The sequence below is a fragment of the Phyllostomus hastatus genome, unplaced genomic scaffold (genome assembly GCF_019186645.2).
Source record: "Phyllostomus hastatus isolate PE091 unplaced genomic scaffold, TTU_PhHast_1.1 phas_contig_1, whole genome shotgun sequence".
NCBI lineage: Eukaryota > Metazoa > Chordata > Mammalia > Chiroptera > Phyllostomidae > Phyllostomus > Phyllostomus hastatus.
Window position 1 is genome coordinate 42834626 of NW_025333498.1, and position 25807 is coordinate 42860432.

The 25807-nt window shown below is 36.8% G+C and overlaps 1 long non-coding RNA gene across 2 annotated transcripts in view; it reads right to left on the bottom strand.

The window, feature by feature from the left end:
- Positions 1–2837: 2837 nt before the first annotated feature.
- The window catches only part of LOC123808794, a 44182-nt gene continuing 21212 nt past the window's right edge, over positions 2838–25807 (bottom strand). For both annotated transcript variants that reach the window (XR_006783839.1, XR_006783836.1), the window contains exons 2-4: positions 8540–8677; positions 7335–7494; positions 2838–5514 (exon numbers count right to left, since the gene is read on the bottom strand). This is a non-coding gene — a long non-coding RNA (uncharacterized LOC123808794). The remainder of the gene's footprint in view (positions 5515–7334; positions 7495–8539; positions 8678–25807) is intronic.

Below are 25807 nucleotides of genomic sequence, written 5' to 3' on the forward strand. Positions count from 1 at the left end.
ATTAATGTTATATGATGCCCTATTGTTGATACATTATAATGATACATAGTTTATAATTATAAATATCAATTATGACAACCTGGAAAGTCACAATGTGTATAGGGTATGTGTTTATAAGAAGGTAATTTAAAGCATTTAACTGCCAAATAACACTATTGATAATACTGTAAACTTTGTTCAGTAGAAAATATCAGAATACATCAAATCAATTTATTGTCACCATCAGTAATATTGACTAGCTATTTCATGTGTGAATTATTGATAAAAGTGACCCACTTCAAAGATGTAGAGATTGTATAACAATAAAGAAGCTGTGATTATGAAATATGAAAGTTAATAGTTTAATAATTTAAAATAAATTCCAGACACATTTCATACTTGATAAGTATTTTTAAGTGTTTCAAATAATATATGACATATTAAAATTCATTTTTCTTAGTTTTGGTCAGTCAAGTTAACTTTATCTGATCTATATTCTTAACCTACTAGTCAATCTTATTTTTATTCTGAGAAATAGTCTGAGGTTAAGAATTAGAAATAGAATATGAATCCCCAAAATGGTCAAACAGCCTGGGACTGGATAACAAAATCTTGAGAATACACATAAATCGATGTGTTCTCTTGGCCCTGTAGTTTCTGGCAGTTCACCAAACCCCAATCTGCAGCTCCACATTGTATAATCCTAACACCTTGTTATCATCCTGGAACTAACAAAAGCCTGTGCACACTTCTCTATAAAAAGCAAGTGTTCACCTTATTGCTGGATTTTTGACACATGTGAATAAAACTGAAATTTATTTTATAAATTCTTAATTGTTTTGTGCCTACCCATCAAAAAACAGAAGTTTTGGTCAAAGGCTTAATGTGTTCTTAGAGTTCTGCAGAAAATGTTACCACTCTACCTAAGTTAAACTTATTAAAAGTTGAAACAGCCAAGAAAAATGAAAGCATATCCTTCCAATTAAAGCACTTATGTAGTTATGTTTTTAATCATCGTTCAACAAATCCATAGAACATAGAGCTGGGGAAAAAATTAGTGATCATTTGTTTCAATTCCTTTATTTAAAATACTAGGAAAATGAACTCTGAGAGGTAATAGGACTATTCAAGTTCACATAACTAAAGTGTGTGGGAAAACCATGTTTTCTGAGGCCTATTTTATTCCATCAGAGCATTATTTGCAAATCTTGTAATATTTAGTTATAATGGACTAATTTAATGTTATTAGTCACTTATTCTCTAAGTACTATATCATGTATCAGATTACATAATGATGGAGTGTTAGAGATTAGCACACTTAGAGAATAAGTGAATAATAAAATAAAAAATTAATAATATTCTACCAGTACCTAAATTGTTAGCTGGACATAAAGTCAGAACCCCTTTATAATCAGTAGACAGTTTGTCAAAGAGTAAGTTATGTAATAATATTGTAAAATCAGGTCCCGGGTAACAAGCAGAAGTTATAGAAGGGTGCTGTTAACCAAAGAACAACTCAAGTTATAGAGTCCCTGTACATTATTCTGGCCTCTGCCTAACTCTCTAGCAGAGAGATCAAGGACAAACACTCACCCTCTAATCCTAACCATGCCACTTCTCATTCATAAAACAAAGAACTGGAGACCTTTTCTACATCAAAGTCAATATTGATTTGCAAACTAGTCAAAAGGTCAGTTTTTCAAAGCTTGAATTTATGATGGTCCACTATTCTCACTATGATTCTAAATGGGGAGAATGGCTGATATTCTCAAGTCATCCTTACTTAACAGAATTGAAGCAATTTTTCTGAGCTTAAAGTTTAAAGGCTATCTCATGAGAATGTTGGGATGCATCCCAAAGGGCTCATGGGTATCTGAGTCAAAGCTGGTGGGGATCCATGGCTTGTCGCCTCTCTCCCTAACCTCTGGTAGTTATAAGTGATATACATGTAAAAAGGAAATGTTTCTCTCTCCTAGGACATGGGTTCATCAGACTGTCATCTGGGGCCCCAAGAATCAAAGAGTTCTGATTCAAATGGTGTTTGGTATTAGTGCTGAGAAGAAAATGCTTCCATTGGTGAAAGTTAAAAGCCACAAATGTTTGTCTATTGATGATACTGAACACTTGATCATTCACATACACTTCTTTATAATTTAGGACAGTTATCTAGCAGCTCTACGTTGGTTGAGTGCTATTACCCAAAGAATGGTTTAAATATAGACAAACTGAATACTGATTGGCTTTAGGCATTTTGGGAGAAGATGCCTTGGCCTTTCCTAAAATCTGTCTAAGAAATATTCTGGGTGGAGTCTGTTCCCACTGTCAGGGTTAGTTATGTAAGTGTGTATGTGTCTAATATTTCTAATTGGATCAGTTGCATAGTTTATGGTTGTTTATATATATTAACTGTAGTGATTCATGTATCCTAATTCTAATTTGGATTCAGGCTAAGCAACCCGCTTATATCTAAACACATAATAATTATATTATTTTCTGTTTTACATTTTAAGGTATCCATTGAAATTCAGCCAATAAAAATAATTTAATCTGTAGGCAATGAGAAGTTTAGTTCTCAGGTACAAAAAAACTTTAAAAAGTTTCTTTTAGACAATGATACACATGTTGAGGTTCCTTCCATTTGTATCAGTTCTGAAAATATTCCCATCTAACACATTGAATGGCAGAACATTAGATTCCCTTTTATAGTTTTATGATCCAATAGACAGAACTTACTTTGGGTTGTAACTGAGCTCCCATCACTGACCAGGAAAAGACTGAGTTACATCTAATGTTGTTATTTGTCTTTGGTGCGGCTAATCCTGCCAGTGATGGTGGCACTAGTGCTGTGGGTAGTTTCTACTTTCACTCCCGAGGGGCTACCCATTACTATAATTGCCAGAAGAAACCACCAATAAGCAGCAAAGCACAAAAAAATTGCATATGTTTATCCTTTTTATTGTTCAAAACTAACAACCTCATGAGGATTTTAGAAACTGTCAGATAGTTGAACTCTTAACTGCATGGAAATTTGCAAGTTGGGGATTCAATCAAAAGTGGTTTCATTGTAAAAGCAAGTTCAGGTGAGGTGAGCATGCATGAAGTACTCGGTAAACCATATGACTCGGTTTTGGTGGTAGGAACGGTGGCAGAACTCTCTTCTGACAACAGGAAAAGTAAACCTTGATGGAAGCAGAGTGCCCAGTCATAGAATGGGGAGATAACTGTGGTGCTGGGAGCAAAAGACCATCAGGAGCATCCTCACTGGGGTGTCCCTGAACACAGGGCCTGAAACAAGGAATTCAATGCATGTTGGTTATCCCTAGAAATAGGTGGCAGAGGATGGAAACAACGAGGCAGGCAGGATTGGGGCCAACCCACATAATGTGCCATCAGGGTACATAAGATGCCTGTTGTTGAAGATGGGCCCTCTGAGCAGCATGCCAAGTGCTTCTCAGAAATGCCCGTCTAAAAGATATGTGGCTGGAACATTTATCCACAGGCTCCTGTCTCCTATCAGGCTGCCCCTGAGGATGTCAACTCCCCCACATTTCTACAACAAGCTTCAGGAAGCATATTGAGCGGGCTTCTACAGTTCTGGAAAAGGCTCTAAGGCAGAAATTAGAAGACTCAAAAAGTGTTCCAGAGTCCTGGGCTTCCCAGGGACTGTCCACTCCTTGAAGCTGTGGATGAAATTAAAATGGGGCTTAGGGGACGGGAAACAGGGTTTTCAAATTGTTGTGCTACAGAGAGTCCTCATTGACAGCATCTGACAAATGCTGAGGAAAAAATTAAGGACAGTGAGAAATTGTCATGGACTGAATGTTTATGTCACTCAAAAACTCATATGTTGGAGTCGTCATACCAAATTTGATGGTATTAGGAGGTGACCTTTTGGGATGTGATTAGGTCACAAGTGTGGAGCCCTTATGAATGAGATTAGTGCCCTTATAAGGAGCGAAATGGACCAGAGTGCTCTGCTCTCCACTGTGTGAGAACACAGGAAGAAGACACCATCTGCAAACCTGGAAGGGGGCCCTCACCAGAATCTGACCATACTGGAGCTCTGATCTCAGACTTCCAGCCTCCAGAATGATGAGAAATGTCTGTTGGTTATAAACTGCACAGTTTATAGTACTTTGTTCCAGCAGCCTGAACTGACACGCTTCAAAGAGAAATCTGATTTTCTGTAAGTTTTAGCTCAGCTTCTTTCATGTCAACTAGATTATCATAAACAGAATAAAATAAAATAAAATATGCAAGGACATAGAATCTTTCCTTTCCCAGAAGGCCCTACCAAAATCAGAATTATAAGGGTTTTGAACTTATTACCTATGTAGTCACAACACCGCCCTGAAAGGAAAGATGTGGCTTCAGAAAGCTAATATATTCTCATTGCATCACTCACTTCTCTTTCTCTGTAACCTCCAAACACCTCTGTCAGAGCCTGGTCAACGTAGATGGGCTAGAACCCCTCAGCCACCTTCTCCGAGGTCTCAATTGCATTAGTCAGACAGGAATTATTATACTCGAAATGACAACTCACAGCTTGCCCCGGGAACATTATGGGGAAAGTTAAACTCAGCAATAATAAGTTAAAAGCCTTTGGTTTCTATCTGAAAGCTGCATGCTGGCTGCCCTACCTAATATGATAGTGAATGGAAACTGATCTATAAATGATAATTTATAATTTATAAATTACTAACCCATCCATTCAATGTGTCATTGCAATATCAGAGTATCACCTAGGTTTCCAAGACAAAATGCAAGCACTGCATGGGACATACTTATATTAAAAAAAGTTTTCACTATTTATCAGAAACTCAAATTTAACTAGAAATTCTTGATTTTCACTTGCTAAATCTGGCAACTTTTGTGCTGCCACCAGACAGGTATACAAAGAAAGCAGCTTATTAAAACAAGACAGTAAGTGTTCTGGAATGTTGTGCTAAAGGCTCTAGAACTTTTCAGTAGCAGCAATATTTCAATAAATTAACGTGTGAATTAACTAAGAATTTACATATTGTTTTCTTAGGCATATTTCTAAAAACTTTTCAAAGCATTTCAATAATTTATTTTGTCACAATATGGCAATTTATACATTGTAAAAACACTGTGATGATAAACAGAAAAACTCATTTCAAATCATTTCAACTGAGCTTGCAAAAGACCCTGATGTACTTATTAACAGTCAAATACACATAGTTTTAAATGTTTTCATATGATTCACCTACATAATCTCCAATAAATAAAATGTAAATCAACTTCTAAGTCCAAGAACAGTTCTTCAGAATTCTTCGATGAAGAGAAACATTGAAAAACCACAGGCAGAGTCACTTTGCTTGAGTTGCAAGAGTCTTGTTCCAGCTCACCTTCCAAAACAATTTCCTTCAAGTAGAAATCTTCTGACAGTTCCCGCTTAGAATGGCAAATAATCCCTGCCTTTTCATTCATTCACTCATTACCTCTCTAAAAAGAAAATGTGCAGTTATCAGAATTTTAATCCATTAGTGCTCCAAGAGTGTTTTAAATGCAAACCTGTAAGAAGAAAATAAAAACAAATCAAAGTTAATTGTGACTGGCTGTAACAAAATGCTTAAATCAATAGGAGGATAGCTCATCTGCTCATCATTTACGCACATTACCTGGGAGACCAATATCTCCTGCTGGGCCTGATTTTTGATACAGATATGCCTTTACTGAATTTTCCAGACACAGGGTGAGGGAGCCCAGACTGCCTTCTCTGACTGCCCCCTCATTATCCTCTTTGCTCCTAATAACCTATTCACTTATCCTTATTTTTTTCTGTGTTGTATATTCTTCTTTGCAGGGGTGAGTGGTCATGAACACAAGGGACGCCAGGGAGTTATAAAACTATTAAGAAGCACAGGGCCTTCCTGCAAAGCAGGCAGAAGGAAGCACCATATCGGTCTTTGAGTTACAGCCTCTTCTTGACCAGGCTCCTCAATGACTACTGTGACTTTCAAAACCCCCCAAAGTAGAATGCATCTCCTTTCACAAGTCATCCCTTGAAAAAAAATGTTGTTGTTAAGGTATTAGACACAAATTAAGAAAAATAAAATCCTCTAATTTGTAAGTATTGAGTGTGTCCAGGTGAAATACATGGGAAAACAGCAGTGGGCTGTTGGAGCCTCTGGTTTGTGAAAACCATGCACGCTTCTACCTTCTAGTCAATAAAGGCTGATGTTGTGTTAGGATGAAGACAAACTCAGTTCCAACCCTCTGCTGCCTCTCTACAAATGCCCGTCACCATGGCCAGCATCCCCAAAATGAAATGTGAAATGTATCTGCCATTGAAAGTTCATGTGCATCTCTGAACCAAGCACACACACCAAATTTGAATCTGTTTGGACAAGATGATTGTATGGATATATTACCTTATTTTTTTGACAATTATCCAAATGAAAATCTTGCAACCATATGTTGTTGTTGTTATTCATGATTTCCACAGTGGGGGGCGGGGCTCAAAAACTTTTGGAAAAACTAATTTTTCTTATTCTATTTCACAATTAAATGGATGATGTGTCACTGCTATCACCATATATTTACTGGCAATTATCCCCTTTTAGCTGTCTAGCTATGTTTTTTTTTTGACTTGTGTGTGTAGGTTACCTAATAGAAAAGTAAAGAGATGACCACATGTGTACAGCACATCATGCACTAAACCTACATTATATTTATAGCCAACTCACCCAAATAAGCTAAGTGTGTGAAAGTTAGAAATATAGTTCCCAGTTTAAAATGGGAGTATAAATAAACATGGAAAAAAGCCTAGAATACAGTAGGGGAAAACAGTGTAGAGCATAGGATGACTAGAGGAAAACTGTGATGCTGCAGGAAAGGGAAAAGGATGAGACACATCCAATAGCCAGCTTCAACGCTGTCAACTGGCTGTCGGTATGTGTTCCACCTACCACTTCCTCAAAGCATCCTTTCATTATTTTTTTTTAGGAAAGGACATTCATGACCAATAACAATGTTACAATGATAGTAAGCATAGGATTTAAGATACATTTTTTAAACCACCTTTAACAAATATTAAAAAACCACCAAGGGGTTGGGCAAGGGGGGTAGTGGGGAGGTAGATACCTAGCTCAAGGTTTTATTTAGGGATGGTTCCACTTTTTCACTCACTGCCTGCAAATCAGCATTTTTAGTGGACAAAGGACTCAGCAGCGGCCTTATGATTGCTTCTTTTCAAATGGTAATGGCTATCCTAACTCCTCTGCCAGGTTTTTCTTACCAGAGCACAAATTGCAGTTTACAAGGCTCTGAGGGGAAAAAAAAAACCTTAGCTGAATATCTTTTTTTATTCGACAAACTGACATGTAAATTACCCTTTAAGTGCTCCACTCTAGGGCTCTGATCATCTCCTAATTGTCACAGTCAATTGTAGCCAACAGTCTCTTCAATCCCAAGCGCTTTGACAACAAGCGCAAGGATCAAAGCAGAATCAGCTCCCTTCAATATCCTTCTGTTTAGGATGCTACAAAACGCCTGAAAAGGAAAGGTGTAAGGGCATTGCTGTAGAGGAAACTGAGAGTAGCAAGTATTACAATAGTCATTTTCTCCATCTCTAAAATTATGCTATATAAGCTGCCGTGATCTCTAAACACATGTACAGAGCAAACATATAAACCTCCCTGGCAATTAATATGTTCTTAAGATTATACTAATATGTGAGCTTAACAAACAACACTGTCCCCTCAGCTTAGGAAAACTATGACACAGTTATGGGATAGCAATCATTTCATAGCAGCTTAGCATCAAAAACTATTATCAAACATTCTGTATTAGAGCATTAATTCCAAAGCCTAGTTTGTATTACTTACTTTGGCGTCAGGATTCACTGCTCCCCCCAAACAAATAGCCCATTGAAACTTCTAGAGTTTCTTTTAATTAACCCAGAAATGTCCAACTGAAAATATGCCCCCAAATAAATAAGAAATGTAACAGGAAAACTAATTTCAGAAGACTGCTGCTTCCCTTACTAGAGGTAACTCCGTCTTATTGCTTTACTGGGAACAAACTAATTAAAAGTCATTACATGATCTAGAAACATGATTCCTAAATAAGATGTGCTTACTAGGATCATTACTTAACACAATATGACAATTCTTTCTAACTGAGGTAGTTATCGTACATCACTAACTTCTTCAAGAGATTATTTATGCTTTTCTAAATAGATAAAAATCCATTCTATTAAACATAACAATATAAATACTTTAATTTGGAGGAAAGAGAAACTTTACTAATAAATCTGTATAAAACAGTCACTTCAAAAATAACCTGAAAGTTGTCAGAAAAAAATGACAAATGGAAAGAAATCAAAGGTGCATGTGACACTCCCACTACAGCTTGTTTGTCCCCTTGTCCCCAGGTATCACACACAGGCAGTGTGTAAGGTCACACAGTGATTGACAGCCTTCCTATGCTGACGGAAAGAACTGAAAAAAAGAGGCACACACAGCCCAGGTTCCTTTCTCAGCTCGTTCATTCAAATTCCCCTCTCGGGGGTTTCCCATCCTCCCCTCAATTTCACCTTGAATTCTCAGGTTTGATTGAAGAGCTTCACAGAAGGGTCTATTACAGATTGAGGAATGATCCATTTCACATCTGAAGCTCCAAAGAGCTACTTGTGAGGAGTCTTTGAGTGCATTTATCTCACATGTGAAGCTTTCTGCAAAATCAATATGGGTATTTTTCAGTTTGACAAGTCAACATGAAATATCACATAATGATAGAAAAACAGAGTTGTACATTTGAACATACCCAATACAGTTATCTATGACAAAGCTTATAGTTATTACTCATGGATATCCTTGAGTATGCCTAATCTAAATGTGCCCTGATAGCTGGGCTGAAGTGCATGGAAAGAGAAACTGACTGTCACTGTATTTATGGCTCCTCTGTCCTAATTAGCCAGGTTTTGTGGTGCAGGGAGAGAATGGACAGGAATCACAGCCTTTGTTTCCAATCTGAGAGTGATATGAGAAGTGGGAAGAAAATAACCAGAGGTGAAAAAGAGGAAGGAAGCAGACAGAAGAACTCTAAAGAACTTCAAATTTAACTAATGGGCAATAAGTGAACAAAATGGTCACCCAGAGAACAGCAGCCATGTCTCAAATTGCCACAGCCAACACAGCAAGCACTAGCAGAATAATGGACACATTCGCTTCAGTGTCTTATGATCTTTGACTGAATTGCAGGTCCATTTTACCATCTGCAATGGCTTGAGGAAGATAATTTAACTTCTCTAAATCTCTGGAGGGTTTTTTTTTAAATCTTGAAGTGAGATTAATCCGATTTATCTTACAAGGTTTTGTGAAGATTAAACAAGATGATGCATACAGCACCTGGTACATGGAAAATATTCAATTATTGGTAAATATTGATGAAATTATTAGTTTCCTTAACCACAAGGTCCCTAGGGTTCTAATCCAGTGCCATTTCTACTGTTCCCTGGATCTTTTCCACATTCTTTGATGTCCCCAAGTTGTAGATGACAGTTTTTCTCAAAGAGTGTGCCCACCACATTAATTCTGTTGTAGGTCCTGGTAGAGGAGTGTCTTAGAAACACTCTCCCTCCAACCTGGAAGTCTGTCCCCATCAACCAAGAGAGGGAGACAGAATCAGATGGGGTTTTGAGAAAGGAAATGAATCCAGGTCTAGAGACCATATCAGCTGATCAATGCAAGCAATAAATGAGGTAAGAGTTGTAGCACATGGTTTTTATTCATGTGCCAATATTTTATAATTGAAACTGGGATTATCACTATATACTCCTCCATAGAAAGGACCTTAAAAAAATAACTCTCAAGAGTATATTGGCAGCCCAGATTCAGTTAAATAGGTCACTATAACAGCTTATTCTTTTTCCATTATATTTTCCTTTAGCCCATCACTACCTAAGTAATATTAATACCATCTGTATGTTATTATTTGTGCTTGGATCAACTAATTTGGAGATTGCTTAAGACATATTTTTTAATTTAGGTTAACTCTCCCCACCACTAAGAATAAGCCCAGAGTAGGTGAAACACATGAATTTAGAGACATGAAAACATATATTAATATACAAATTAAAAAGCATCATTATAAATGCCGTTGAAGCTTAAAAACTCTTACCCTATGTTTCAAAGTCAAATAACTAAATATAAATGTCTTTGTATTTAATTAATTCAACCAATATGTATCAAGAACTTACATGCAATATTATTCATTTTTAGCTACACTACTGTTCTCCATTATTAAAATTAAGTATAGTTTTCAATCCAAAACCAAATTAAAATATTTCATTAAATGCTGATATAGAATTACAAGAACAAATTGAAACAATTTCCTACTTAAAAAGGGTATTTCCTTGAAATTTTAAATTTATTTGTTTTGGACTCAAAATACATTTTTAGCAAGGAAACAAGTTTATAAATGATAATTAAGTTCCCAGATTGACACATAAAAACCTGTTTAATGTAAAATATACCTGAAACACACTAGAACCAAGCCTTAAGTGACTCTAGGTAGTAAGGTCTACAAATTTAACCCTGTAGAAGTTTAAAAGTATCATCAAACTTTGAGTTTCTGAATTTTGAGACATCAAGCAAGAGGTCTGATAGAAAGATGGACCATCCACATATTCATATCATCACTGCTCTCATCATGTCCACTGAGTCAGCACCATCATCATCATTATTGTGTCATATTTCATCCATCACATTAATGCATGGTAGCCGTGAAGATGATGGTAGCCAATAAGATGGCATCTCATCATCCTCCCTTTTTAAATAAGTGATGGAGAACTGTACCAAAGTGTGAGGCCCTCACTCTCTCTCGCACATAAACCTCTTCCATGGTGTCCATTTCCCAACCAGGACCCTCTGCACTTTTTAAATGCTTTCAAGTTAAGAAAATGAAATTTGTGAGGTATCACTATTCACATTTCAACATCACCTCCTCCTGAACTTTGCCTTGTACTGTGGTCACACCCGACCCTGTAAGCACAGCTTTGAACAGTCTAGAAAAGAGGATAGTTAAGGACCTGTTAATACATCCCTTTGGTGTGCTGGTCCTAATTGAGTCACAATGTTGAGGTAAATATTTTCCTTTGGAATATCTCAATAGATAGTAATTTCACAATATCAGTTATTTACATGTTTCAAAAGTTATCTTCCTTCATTATCAGGGTTTTCTGCCTTATTCCATTTCTGGTTTTGATTTTGATTGTAAACCTTCCTACTAAAAATATTCCTAGACCAAAACAGCTGATTTGGTCTCTAGCCCAGGATTCTTTTCCTACTCAAAACAAAGACAGGAGTGATACCTTCCTTTTAAGGACTGCAGGTGTGCCATTAAGTCCTATAGTTCAACTAAAAATAAAGATAAAAAATAAATAAACCCTCACAATGAACAATCATTCCTGCCAATTGTTCACACTTTGGAGTAAATACATAGTGCCCTACAGTTTGTAACTCACCTAAATGATCTCTGGCACCATCAAACTATAATCACAAAACATATACAAACCCCCCTTCTAAACTGAACTGGGGGGAGGAGGAAATGCAAAGTTACTGTGTAATGGGTACAGAGTTTCGATTTTGCAAGATGAAAAATTTCTGGAGCTCTGTTGCACAACAATGTGAATATTCTTAACACTACAGAACTGCACACTTAAAATGGGTAAGATGGTGAAGTTTATGTTATTCTTTACCACAATTCAAAAATTTTTAAATATAGAAGTAATGTAGTGAAACCGCTTGAAAAAACTAGTACATTAATTCAATAATAAATAAATAATTGTGGATCATCTTCAAGAAACTGAATTAAGGATACCCTAATTTCTAAGTGCTAAGCAGCCAGAATCTGAGATTTCAATCCTAATTTTTTTTCTATGAAAGTACTTCCTGCAAAATCATCTATAAAGTGTTTAAATCAAAATAGGCTAACATTTGACTTAGGAGGGATGACACATGAAAATGCTGGTCAAAACTAAATAAACCAATGAAACTCAGATTATAAAATTTCACTTCTCTTCTGAAAGATTCAAACAGTGAAACACAAGGAAACCACCACTCCCAGGTGCTCTGTTCTGAGTCTGTACCTACCACACATTGTCACCCTTTAGAATCTCAAAATTGCACTTAATTTTCAGTGGACCAAGCAAAAGTTGAGGCTCACTGAGACAAAAATACTGGAACCCAAACCAAACTAGTTTCCAGTGGTTTCTCTGTTTTTGTAACAGTAGTTCCACAGTATCGTAACACTCACTTTCTTCAGGGTTGATATTTTTAAACATTTCATATCTTTTTTTTAAAGTTCCATCACAAAATAAAGATTTTTTCAGGATTCAGGGTCATAATGCTCTGTCTGAACAAGTTGAGCAAATTTACATTTATCCCACACAAAGTGAGAAGGCAGAAGTAGACAAAATAAGACTCGAAATAATGAGGGAAGTTTATGGAAACCACTTAACTTAAAATCCCACCTCATATACACAGAATAAAATTAATCAAAAGCAAAAATAGATGGCTACCTTTTTACAGTAAGATCCCTGAGATAAAGTGACAGGATAAAAGCTAATAAAAATGGTGCGCTGATTTAAAAAACTTATTGGAATTTTTCTCTCAAAATGTACTCTATTTCAATCATTCAGTCATCTACTGGTTTATTTTTAACATTTAATCTTACATTCTTATAGTTTATTAGATTAGGGGTAGCAAATCCTTACAGTCCAGTGTGAATTTGAGGCTTGTAATAATATTAATAGTTTTAATAGTAATACTTACCTATGACTAACATATCTTGCCATTTACATTATCTCCTTAGAACAAACATATGAGGTGAGTACTGATATCCCTCTGAGACATGAGGAAACTGAGGCTTTGAGAGACTAAATAACTGGGCCAAAACCACACACTAAAAAATGCTGTGCTCTTGACCACAATCTCCCCTGCATCTTGATGAGCTGTTATGAGTGCAGCTTCATTTCAGTGTGGATTATTCTTCTACATCATCTGTTACCAACTCTTCCTTTATTTATCTTTTGATAAATGAGTTCCCTCTTGCTTTGGGGTCTCCTATTGCCCAATAGTTCCTGAATAGAAACCAACTCTTGCACACAGACATTTGTTCTGATTGATTCCACGACTGAACCAAATGTGGTCATTGGCTAACATGGCTGTCGAGCAGCAGCAGCAGGTCTCTTGGTTGCACTGCTACCTCTCCAAGTATTCACTGAGTAATCAGGTTACAAACCATTCACTACAGAGAGCAGCATCCATAGAGACATGTATTTGGAAATCTACTTGAGTTCAGGACTATAATCACTAGCAGTTCAGGGTATTCCAGAAGACACTGTTCCCCTTGCAAATACCATAATCAACACCAGTGAAGAACATCAAGACGAGCACAATGAGCCTTTTCATTTCCTCACTTCAGGTCTGGATTCCTTTCCCCAAGACCCTCTATGTCCAGGTGAATATATTCATGAGCAGAGTGAGAGCACACTCTCTCATCTTCCTCAGGGCCAGCCTTAGAATCCAAGAATAGTAAAGCTAGACTCCTAAGGACTCTACAGCCATGCCATAAAATTACATATGAGAAAAAATGTGGTAATAAGAATTAAAATGATTTTTTCATGGTCAAAAGCTAATGATTAAAAAAATACCCTAAACTCCAAGTTGAGTGCATTTTTTACTTATGATAATGTTTTCAATCTTTTGAAAAGACCTACTATGTGTCAAAGAAGATACTAGATATTTTACAAACAATATTTCATATAATCATCACAACCTTCCCCAAAACATAAATATCATTACTCTTCTTATAAATGAAAGTTAAGTAACTTAACTAAATTCACATTTCTATAAAGTAGCAACTGCAGGAATCTATTATTAGTATCTTTTAATACAATGGTCATGTTTTTACAAAGGAAATGAATCTGAAGGAGACTATGACACTAAACAGTGGTGGATTGATGTTGAAATTAGAGTAGGAAAGCCATAAAATTAAGGCCTGGGGATTAAAAAAATAAAATGAAGGTTTTCCATGTACACACTAGTCTTTATTTTTTATTTTTTATACCCTGTTTTTTTCCCAAAGGTTTTATGTTGGTTTATTTAAAAAAGAAACAAACCTGATACAATAAGATGACCTAAATTTAAAACAGGTGAATAAGTCTGAAGGGAAAATACAGTAAAATTAAGAAAGACAAAATTCTTGCAAGAAAGTTTTATGTATTTATCAGAGATAATCTGTAAATTCAAATCTGAGCTACAGATAGGTTACATGAAGAAGGGAACATTGTCCATTACATAAATTTCAGTGTTCTCAAAACAAAGAACAATCCATTTGCTCAGGAAAGATACAATTATTTCTGGTTATGAGATCTTAGAACAATTTGTCTCTATGGGTCTCCTTAAGAAGGCAACGTATGAAACAACCTCAACAGTATGCTCCCAGCACACAGAACAATGCAGTGCATAGCACTGTGTGTTCCACCGCCTTTGTTAGTACAAGGCGCCAGTATGACACTAAGCAGAGTTCAGTCATGGCAATTCTTTGGAAGCAGTGTGCTAGTTGTGTCAGGGAAAGGACAGAAGGAAGAAGAGCATTTTGCAGAATGGGTGGGATGCTGAACCAATGGCAGATCCTGCATAAACTCAACACTATTGCTAACTCCTTTAACACCTACAGCACCCAACCCGTCTCCACCTGGGAGACATCTAGCCCTCTTCCACTCACTCCATCTGATCCTAAAAGGATTAATGCTTTCTAACCTCTTCTAGTACAGGAGAACAGACCAAAACTGGTGGCCTCTGCACCAGACCCTCATCTAAGTTGTCCAGAGGAGAATGAGTGAAGTGGGCAAGAGAAACATGTTGACAGTGGTGTGCTCATAGGTTGAGTCAGGTCATTGATCAGAGAGAGGCCCACCATTTGGAAGATTTGCAGAGAGCCCAGTTGCCATTGGCAAATGTCCATTAGGAGCCATTACTCCCATTCATTATTCACTCATTCATTGAGTTAACAAATACTTATTGGTAATTATTACATCATCTTTCCCCAAGGAAACCTAGGTAACAAGACACACAGAGCCCTTTCTTAATGAAGCTTGTGGGTTAGCTTGTACCTGAAGATGCTCTTAACCAGGACAACTCAAGGAAAGGGCAAGGAGCTCAAAAACTAATAATTAAAACTCTATGTTCTGCTTCTTTTCATAAAAGGCTGTGGGAAAGTTCATCTGGGAATCTGTAGAGCAGCCCTTCTTTGGGAATTAACTAAAAACTGTGGTCTTGTAATTCATTTCATTATTCTAGGCCTTCAGTTGTCTTATCTATCAGATGCTTTATAATGTTGTTTGAAAGAAAAAGGGAGTAAGTTGTGAAAGCTAAAACAGAGAACATGCGCGCATTGATAAAATGAACTTGAAAGCAATTATCACAAAAATACACCTGTCTGTCAGGGTTAGAAAGTTGTGTTAAGAATACAGGACAATGAAGTAAAAAACCAGAGCAATTTACTCTATCTAAATACTAGTTAGTTTAATTAAAGACATCCCATTGTTTATGTGTTGAAGGACTCACTGAGTTACAAATACAGCTCTTCTAGAATGTTAAAAACATAATTAGGAGAAGCCTGAAATGGGAGCACCTGTGCACTCTTCTCTGTTGATGCGCAAACAGTGTGGTCATGTAAGAAATAAAACATACTTTAAAATAATCAGTTCACATTATTGAGCAAAGTTGAGAGCATGCTAAGAAATAACTCTATTCCAGAGAGAGCAGCACATTCACTTACAGCTCTTCTAACTGAAACTAGAGTTGTCATCTCCCTTCCCCACTCACGAGTTACACTGAAGGGGAGTAGTCAGCTGGAAAACAATGAATACTTGTCTTGACTGTACAGATTAAACCAACTTTAAGAACTTAATATAAAAGCACACATCACAAGATGCACCGCACAGCATTATTTACATGAGGTCAAATTCCCACCTTTTTCTCATCCAGATTGGCTAACGCTTACTAGGGATTGGATCTATCACTTTCAAAGTTATCTGTCTACATGCCATAAAAGATTTCCCTGAAAGTAAAGGGCTTGTTGGATACTCCACTTTATAAAGAAATATTGCTAGGTATCTGTATGTAATGTTCTCTTCACACCCTTTAAAATATGCCTAACCTCTTACTTTTTCCTACTCAGTCTCCCAGACTTGAGGCTATTTAAATGCTCTGCAGGACCCATGCACCATTACTTCCGGAGACCAATTATACGAAACAGATTAAAATGCACCCATATCCCACATTAATCATTTTGCTGTAAAAACTTTGAAAGGATTTTTATAATTTTGTTTCTGAAATATTAGGCCTCAAGTAATATGCTGAATTTATAATCGACTATGATTTCCAAGTGTTCACCAAGCATGTAGAGAAATGCTTGAAGAGTGAAAATGATGAAACTAGAACTGTTTTCAAATGCAATGACATTGTTATGATACTCTTTCTGACAATGAATGAAGCTGACGGTGTATTTTGCTTATATTTACTAATCTGGATTTTATACTACTTATAATTTGCAAACAATATAATTTGATCACACCCTCTAGGCCCATGAAACTTGGAAACTCAAGTGCCTTCACTTCGTAAGAGGTGTTCCTGCCCACATCAGCCCCACATATCATTTTCCAAAGACCTGGCACAGAAGTCTCTGGAGACTGAACCACCAAAAGTCCAACCCAAGGGTTGGGCTCTGCACAATAGTGCCAGGTCTTTTCTGGTTAGAATCTGACACTGGCTGGTCTTACAATAAGCAGTCCACATGGAGATGGAAGGGATACCTTCTCTGAGTGCTCAGAAACCCTACAATGTCTGGTGGCTACACTTGGCTCCTTGTTTAAAGCTTTTTTTTTACATCTTCAAGCAAAATCCTCTTTTGAGGTCCAACTGGACATTAGAAGTAATAATACATAACTGACCACATTCCCTCTCACCCACCTAAAAAGTTATTCAGTGGAAAAATCCTCCAGAAATATTAAATAGACAAAGCGCATACCTCTTTCCATCTCATACTCAATCCTCAAGGCTTCTAGAAGGCAACGGTTGCAGCTGATCTCCCAGGCTCCTCCCACTACCGTCCTCCGTAGTAAAGTGTGCTAGGGCCAAAAGTCTCCCAGCCCACTACTCCCAATGTGATAGCCCCATGTTCTTTATGCTGTATGACTTAAAAAAAAACATGATATGAAGAAAAATTGGAAATTGTGTAGGTAAATATGACTATTTAATTTAAAATTCCAGGGAGATTTTTTCAACATTTTTCATTCTGATTTTCCTATAGATGTTCCATTAAACTTTAAAGTGAATACCTATGAGTGAAATCATATGGTATTTGTCTTCCTCTCATATGTGGAATCTAATGAACAAACTGAACTAACAAGCAAAATAGAGATAGACTCATAGATGGAGAGCAGGCTGACAACTTTAGGGTGGGTGGGTGGGTTGGGGGTGGAGGGATTGAGCAAAAAGAAAAAGGGACTCATGGACACAGACAACAGGGTGGTGATTGTTGGTGGGGTGGAGGTGAGAATAAGGAAGGGAAATAGTAATGGAAAAAATGCAATAAAAAAATTTTAAATGGAATAAAATGAGTACCTTACATTGGGACCAAATGCTTTGCCATTTATAAGCAACTTCCTAATCTGTTCTTTCTCTTCATTCACTTAATAATAGTTGAGCACCTTTTCTGTGCCCTGAGTCCTACTGAGGGCACTGTGCTGGTGAGTGAAGTAGATGACAGAGTCCCAGGGAATAAAAAAGGAAATAGTTGCAACCCATTATGGTGACTTACGTGAGTGCTTCTGCATAGCTAAACCCGTTTCACTAAAATTCAATCCCTTTTCTCCTTGTTCTGCCCATGGAGTAGGTTAACAGCAGCCAATCACCACCCTCTCCAACATAGCCTTCCTGATACTTAACACAGTCAAATGTCTTTTTTGTTGTTGTTCAAAATAAACATATTTTTCTGCAAAGAAAAGATTATGTTTGATGTGCACAACAAGCTGATAGAACTCCTTTGTTGTGTCACATTTCATTGATGTAAAAATACAGAATGTGACTTTCGGTCACCTTAAAAGCATACAGAAAAAAATAGTCCCATGTGATCAACCAGTTTCTTAGACATTAATCTATGTACTAATCCTGATAGTGCCATTCTAAGAAAGTGTACTATAATAGAACAAAAATTTTGCATCCTTGCACTAGATGACAAAAAAATAACTAATAGTCCTCTATCACTTCTGAATAATGTCACAGTATGCAGCCCCCCAAAAATCAAAACACACTGTCACTGAACCACATTATTATCCCTTAAAGGACTATAAAATATGTACACCATTCATTCATTGACATTGAACTTGTGCCAAAACTATTAAGAGCACATATTAATAGATATCCCAAACATGTAGGCATGACTACATAATAAAACACAAAAAGAAATTGGCATTCAATATTAATTTGTCTTTTATAAATGATTAAGTAAAGCATATGCAGGAAATAAAAGGGCAATAAATACCTTTTTATCACAAACTGAGAGATTTTTTCTTACTCTGAGCTTGCACACAACCAGTTTAGAAATATACATATTTGAGTATGGTCAACATCGTATCACTGCCAGATCACACACTAAACAGATAACCACTGTTATTATAAAAGCGACTTCCTTGACCTCATATTTTGGTCTGGCTAGGAATTCCTGTGTTTTCCCAGATCGGCTGTTGCACAGTGCCAACCTAGTGCTGTGCTCGTCAATCCGTACCAGTCAGTGTAAGTGACTGGTGCCTTACAGAGCTCACTCTAAAACACACTTACATGCACACGAATAGCGTAAGTTCAAGAAACATGATCACAGTTGTTCTTGCAGGGCTTTTTAAAATCTGAAGTCTATGTGTGTTTTTCTATTATAGCTAAGGTACAGTGTGTGTTATTTGGCAGCTGAATTTGACATGAAAATATAAAAGGTTTGGGCAACCACATATTTGGAAATAGAAATCTTTCCTGAAAACATGGCTTTGGTTTTTAAACACAGCTAAATTTCTGGAAACTTCAATTTGTTAAAGACAGCCAAGACTTCAATCATATTTAACATATTCCTGGGGTTTACATATAGTGTTTCAAAGTAATAAACAACATCTTGTTTGGAGTAGCATGAAGAAAATGAGGCAAGCACTTCTTTAGAGTAAAAGCTCCACTTTTAAAAATAGTTTGGAGACTCATTCTTCTGTTGGTAAAATCACAAAACACTATTCAGCAAACAAAACATGATGAGCTCAATTCAAGTTGGTAAACATTTTTAGCTGGCTTCATTTGTAGCAAGAATTTTAATGTAACCATATCTTCAAGAATGCATCCTTTATAATGGAAACTCAAGGGGCACAATTTTTTTAATTGTTAATAAGTACAGTAGTGTCACATTTGCACTTGAAAATCAGAAGAGATGTGATGACAACAGTAAATTGATTGTTGGAACAATTTTAAAAATCACATTAGAGTGTGCTAACATGCATCTGCATTTGCTCACGAGCACTCTCACTGCAGTGACCAGAAAGCCCCCAGGCCTGATTCAGTAGCAGAAAATAGACTCCTTCTATAAGGTAGGGTCTATATATACTTTACCCCCAGCATATAAAACTTGCAATAAAGCTGTAAATTCTTCACATGCTTTTGCCTCATTGATCTAAACATAATGGTGATGGCTAGAAACCCTTAAGTCACTTAGTGAGAATAACAAGCGCTTTCAACAAGCAGGACATGATGCGTCAAAATAATGCCATTCAAAGAGAGAAAGGCATGGGGATCATTTTCTACACTCTATATAAGAAATCAGGTCAAATTTCACTTAACCATTTTTTTTCTCTATATTCAGTGAACAGAAACTCAGGAACTCAGAAAGTAGAACATTTGTTATAGGAACAATTACAAATTCACAGCCAGATAATTTCTAGAAAACTAAGAAACATACAAATATCTTGCTCTGTGGTCAATATTCTTTTAATTTGCCTGCATTTTATTTCTAATATTTTAGATAATAAATATTTTCTTTCTAGTGGTTGAAAGGTAAAACATGGAATTTATCTAAAAGTTTAAGAATTGGTGACATGTTATGCCCCATTCCCACAACCTGTAATCAAAACGATTATTGAAGGAGACCTCAAAAGTACAAAGATTTTAAATGAGTTTTCCTGGGACAGCATTTTTACTTGACTGTGGGCAATTAGCACAATGTCTATAAATGTTAATATAGCAAATGCTAATTTGGATGGATGAACATTCATTCCTTTAGGTAAAACATTGACTGCTCAAGGTATCTTCTTTTAAAAATAAAAGTATTCCTGGAAGGAGAAGCACATACATTAAACTGATAATGACCTTCAAAATCTGACCATCTCTCACCATCTCTACTGCTACTACTCTGGTCCAAGCTACAGTCATCTCTCGTTTGGATTAGTCAAAAGCCTACTCATGGTCTCTCTGCATCCATCATTGCTTCCCTAGGGCACATTCTCAACACAAGAGCAAGTGATCTTGTTAAAACTAAATCAAATGCTGTCCCCCCACCCCCAATCTAACCCGGACTCATTACAATGGCCCACAAGAACCATTGTCAGATTTGGTAAATAAAAATATAAAAACCCAGTTAAATGAATAATTCTTAGTACAAGTAAGTTTCATACAATATTTGGGACATATGTATACCTTAAAAATTATTTGTTGTTTATCTGAAATTAAAGCTCAACTGGGCCTCTATATATTATCTGGCAACCTTACCTACAAGTTTTTACCTGGTCAGACACTTGCGCACTCGTGTGCACACAAGCATGTGTTCATACACACACCTACCTGAGTCCCCCTGCCCTATTATCCCCCCTTTCACTGGGCTCCAGTCCAATGGCATTGACTCTGGTCTCCAAATGTACCAGGCATATGTCTGCCCAGGAGCTTCATGCTGGTGATTTCCTCTTTCAGGACAGTTCTCTCAGATACTGCTGCCACTTGCTCCCTCACTTTCTTCAGGACTGGGTACACCTTCTTACTGAGACTTTTCCTAGATGCCCTATCTAAAATGTCAATCCCTTCCCACTTCCTATCCTCCTTCCCCACTTCAGTTTTTTTCCAGCACACTTAGCATTACTTAGTGTATTCTACATTTCACTTATTCATTTGATATGTCTTCTCAAGTGTAAGCTCCTTGAGAAAAGACATGATTGTCTAGTTTGCTCTCTGTTGTATCACTAATGCTAGAATGGGCTATGGCACAGATGAGGCCCCATAAATCATTATCAAATTAATGAGTAATCATTAATAGCAGTGGTAGTCATATTACTACTGCTATTAATTTATTTTTTAATTGTATTTGTTTATTTTAGAGAGATGGGAAGGGAGGGAGAAAGAGAGGGAGAAAAGTACCAATGTGCGACAGATACATCCATTGGTTGCCTCTGACATGCCCTCACCTGGGAACCTGCCCCACAACCCAGGATGTGCCCTGACTGGGAACCAGACCAGTGACCTTTCAGTTCACAGGCCAGTGCTCAACCTATGGAGTCACACCAGCCAGGGCATTGCTATTAACTTTAAGTTGATGTAGTCTGCAAAAGACTTACATAGACATTTCTCAAAGGAGATATACAAATGACCAAAAGGCACATAAAACATACTTAAAATAACATATTAGGAGAATGCAAATCAAAACCACAATGAGATAGCACTACACACTGATTAGGATAGATACTATCAAAAAAGAGAGAATAAGTGTTGCGAAGGATGTGGGGAAGTTGAACACTGTGCACTGTTGGTGGGAATATGAAATGGTGCAGTCACTATTGAAAACAGTATGTCAGTTCCTCAAAGTATTAAAAATAGAATTACCATATGATCCAGCAATTCCACTTCTGGGTATATACCCAAAAGAATTGAAAGCAGGGTCTCGAAGAGATATTTGTATACTCATAAACATAGCAGTATTATTCATAATAGTCAAATGATGGAAGAAACCCAAATGTAAATGGATGAGTGAATAATAAACAGAATTTGGTATATACTTACAATGGAATATTATTCAGTCCTAAAAAGGGAAGAAATTCGGACACAGGCTGTAATGTAGATGAACCTTGAGGACATTATGCTAAGCAAAACAGGCCAGTCACAAAACGACATATACTGTCAGATTCCACTGCTATGAGGTGCTCTGAGTAGTCAAATTCATAGAGACAGAAAGAAGATTGGTGGTTCCCAGGGCCGGTGGTAGGGAGAATGGGAAGTTTAGTTTAATGAGTATAGAGTTTCAGTTTTGCAAGAAAAAAGACTTCCGTATTGGTTGCACAACAATGTGAATGTACTTAACTCTATACTTTAAAATGTTTAAGGGGGAAAAATTTATTTGTATTTTAGCACAAATAAATATTTTTTAAAAGTCGAAATGAAAAACAAACAAACAAAGCCTGTGTAGTCTAAAGATCAGGGTAAGAGTGTTATGTCATTTTATCACTAAATCTTGACAGTAACAAAGGCCATGAGTGATATTATGCCCATATCACAGATGGGACAGCTGAGACCAAAAAACCTCAGAACTTAGATTACAATGCTAGTAAGTGGAGGGTTGAGTGAGAAATGACTCCAAATCTGTGCTCTGTCTAGTAGTACACTCTGCCTCTCATAGTAACATTAATGTCTTATTACAAATGCCTGTATCATTTACTCTAGGGACCCTAAACAGCAACCATTGTCACCATTCAACCGTTCACATATGTGTTTGCCTTCCATCCATTTACACAGCATTCATGAGGCACTGGGATACTAAGATTAAGACCCTAGCTTGCACGGTTGACAGTCCAGCAATCAGAAACAAGCATTTAACAAAGCCACAGGATTGTAACTGGAAATACTACAGATTTATAGCTGTTAGATGGAGCCCAAAAGAAGAAAGGAGAAAGGACTAACTAAGGAAAGGGTGAATGCAAGCTCTGCCTTCTACACAGTTTCATCGAAGACCAACTCCGAGTGATGCAAAGGAGCCGAAGTGCTCCTGTAACTTCTGCGAAGATTATCACCTTTCCTTTAGCCTTACCACCCTCACCTCCCTCACTCATTCATAATTAAAACATCCCCGTGTTTTACTACAGAGTGGAAGCTTGAATGAGCCTACATTAAATGTCTGTTTTTAAAAGAAGTTTGTGATGTAAAAGAAGAAAGGATCTATAAGAACCTCCAACCATCCACTCAGAGAAAAATTACTAGGAAATATTAAAGATTTAACTACATCTCTCTTCCTGCAGTCTAACAATGGATATCAGGAGAAAAGAGTAAATTCAATGTTTTAAAATTATTTTCCTGACCAATTTGCAGATTTTAGACTCTGACTCTCAAAATCCTTATTTTAAAAAAAAGAGAGAAAAAAATGAAACTACTTTACAGTATTTTGCAGAGGAATTAATTTTTATATGTTCCCTATGCAAGCAGAAAGTGATAAGATGTGGTAATTTGGTAATAAACCTCAAGATAAGATTTTAAAAATTAAAAAGAAAATGTCTACAGAGTAACATCTAGATACGCCTAGAACTTTGAAAACACACATACCAAGGAGTGTGAGACCTTGGAGGGACAGATGAGTCTTTCACTTCTTATTTCATATGATTTTATGAATACATGATGTACTTTTTTGGCATTTCTCAAATAAAAAAAAAACCAAAGTTACCATTAAGTGATTATATATGCATATTGAAGTATGAAAGAAGGAAGTCCACTGTCAATCACTGTGTTGATTTACATAACAGACACCTTTATCCATCATTAACAGGAAGTACTATAGCACAGTGGTTAAAAGTAGGGGTTTTTATGTCAGGCAGATTTTGGTTTAAATTTCAGCCTCATTCTCACTGGTTATGAGACTGAAAAAATATGATTTACTCACTCAAAATCTGCGTTTCCATCTGTGAAATGGGGATAATAATACCAATCTCTCATATTTGTTGTTATGCTTTTAGAAGTCATTATGACTGGTACATCCTAAGCCCTCAGTTAAATACAATCATTAGGAGATTACAGTTAACAAAACAGACCAGGTGACTCTATGATGTTAGCATTAAATTAACTGAATATAGACATAAAAGATCAAGAAAAACAAACTGACTGTAAGGAAAGTGTGGATTTGTTAATAAGGCAGCTTAAATCCTCAGGTATTGATTAGGATAATAATGATGCTAACTTTGTATCCTGTTTCTAAAGACTCCAGGTGTTTGCTTGCTCTTCTAGTTTCCTAAATAGTCAACAATCTCAAGAGATTGTTCTTGAGGTACAACCATGTATGATCAAAAATAACAGATGATAGTGAAAGCATCTTGTTTAGCAAACGTTCTCAGGACTGAAAAGTCAAGGTACAAATGTTGCTATTTAAGGTAACACAAACTGCCAAAAGGAACACTGATTGAATTTCTAAAATGTAAAGTGCTTAACAGAGGAATCAGGAGTTATTTTTTAAAGAATTAGAGGAGATTCAACTGAAATGTATCACAGTTAACTACTAAACCAAAGCAAAAAACAATGTGATACAATAAAAGTATTTAAACAAACCTTAAAAGCAAGCTGCTTGGACAGTTAGAGGAAATCTTTGTAATTTTATGTAATAAAATCATATAAAATAAACAAAAATAACAAGGTTAGGCTAGAAAGAAAATGGCAGGCAATGAACCTGAAATTTACAAAATATTTCAAATGATCCTAAATATCATCCCATGAATGTTAAACTTAGCATCCTCATTAAAGAATAATTTTTGAAAAGTCAGTGTTGGGTAGGAACAGCAATTTAACAATGGAGAAGCATAGATCTGTCTTGCTGTCTCAGCAAATATTGTCATAGAACAATTTTGCTTTCCAACTTTGTAAAAAGAGCATTTGAGCAGTGTACACATACCAGAAGAAATAATTGTGGGCAGAGAAATAAAGTTGGCACACTGGCCTTTCATTCCTCTCCTACTGTTACAGGAACCTAATCATATCTGGAACACACATGCATAGCTGGACCAAGATACAGAGAGTAGGAAGCCATCTTTGCGATGAAGTGTGGGGGCTTCTGCCTCCTCCAAGAAACCTGCCCTCACCAACCAACCGTAGAACATTTTGTCTTAGAGATAAATGAATCCAAGGCACGATTTCCAGAGTGCCACTTACGCTGCCCAGGAGGACACAGAACACTCTGGATATGCAGATTCTCCTGACCCTGATTTTCTCCTCCTTGCCCATTAGCACAGATTAGCTTACTGTTCACATTGCCCCCTAGACACCAGGCAGAGAGAGCAAGCGGACTGAAACAGAAACAAGCTTTTGATGAGAACGGGAAGTGGATTAGGGGTAGGGCACGGCAGAGCAACAGCGTGAGGCATCAGGCCAGGAAAAACAGGCTCTGATGGACACACGGCGTCCATATTTTCCAAACCAAAACTCATGACACATAGCTTGACAAGTATGATTGTACTTATGGGAACAACCGGACAGAATATTTACAATCCAGGGTTGCCCTGGAAAATCTAGGGTATATAAACACCACATCCATAAAAGCATTGAAAGTGGAAAGGCTAACATAACCTACTTTCGAATTCTGCAAGTGCTGGCCAGCACATGTGAAAACAAGTTTGCTAAGTCACCCTAGTCTCTATTTATTTCAATCACAAATGCATTACATATTTTTGACACATTTAGGATCTCTATTCCAAAGACTTGCCATAAGAATAGCAGGTGATATCTGAATGAAATAGATTGTTACAGCTGAG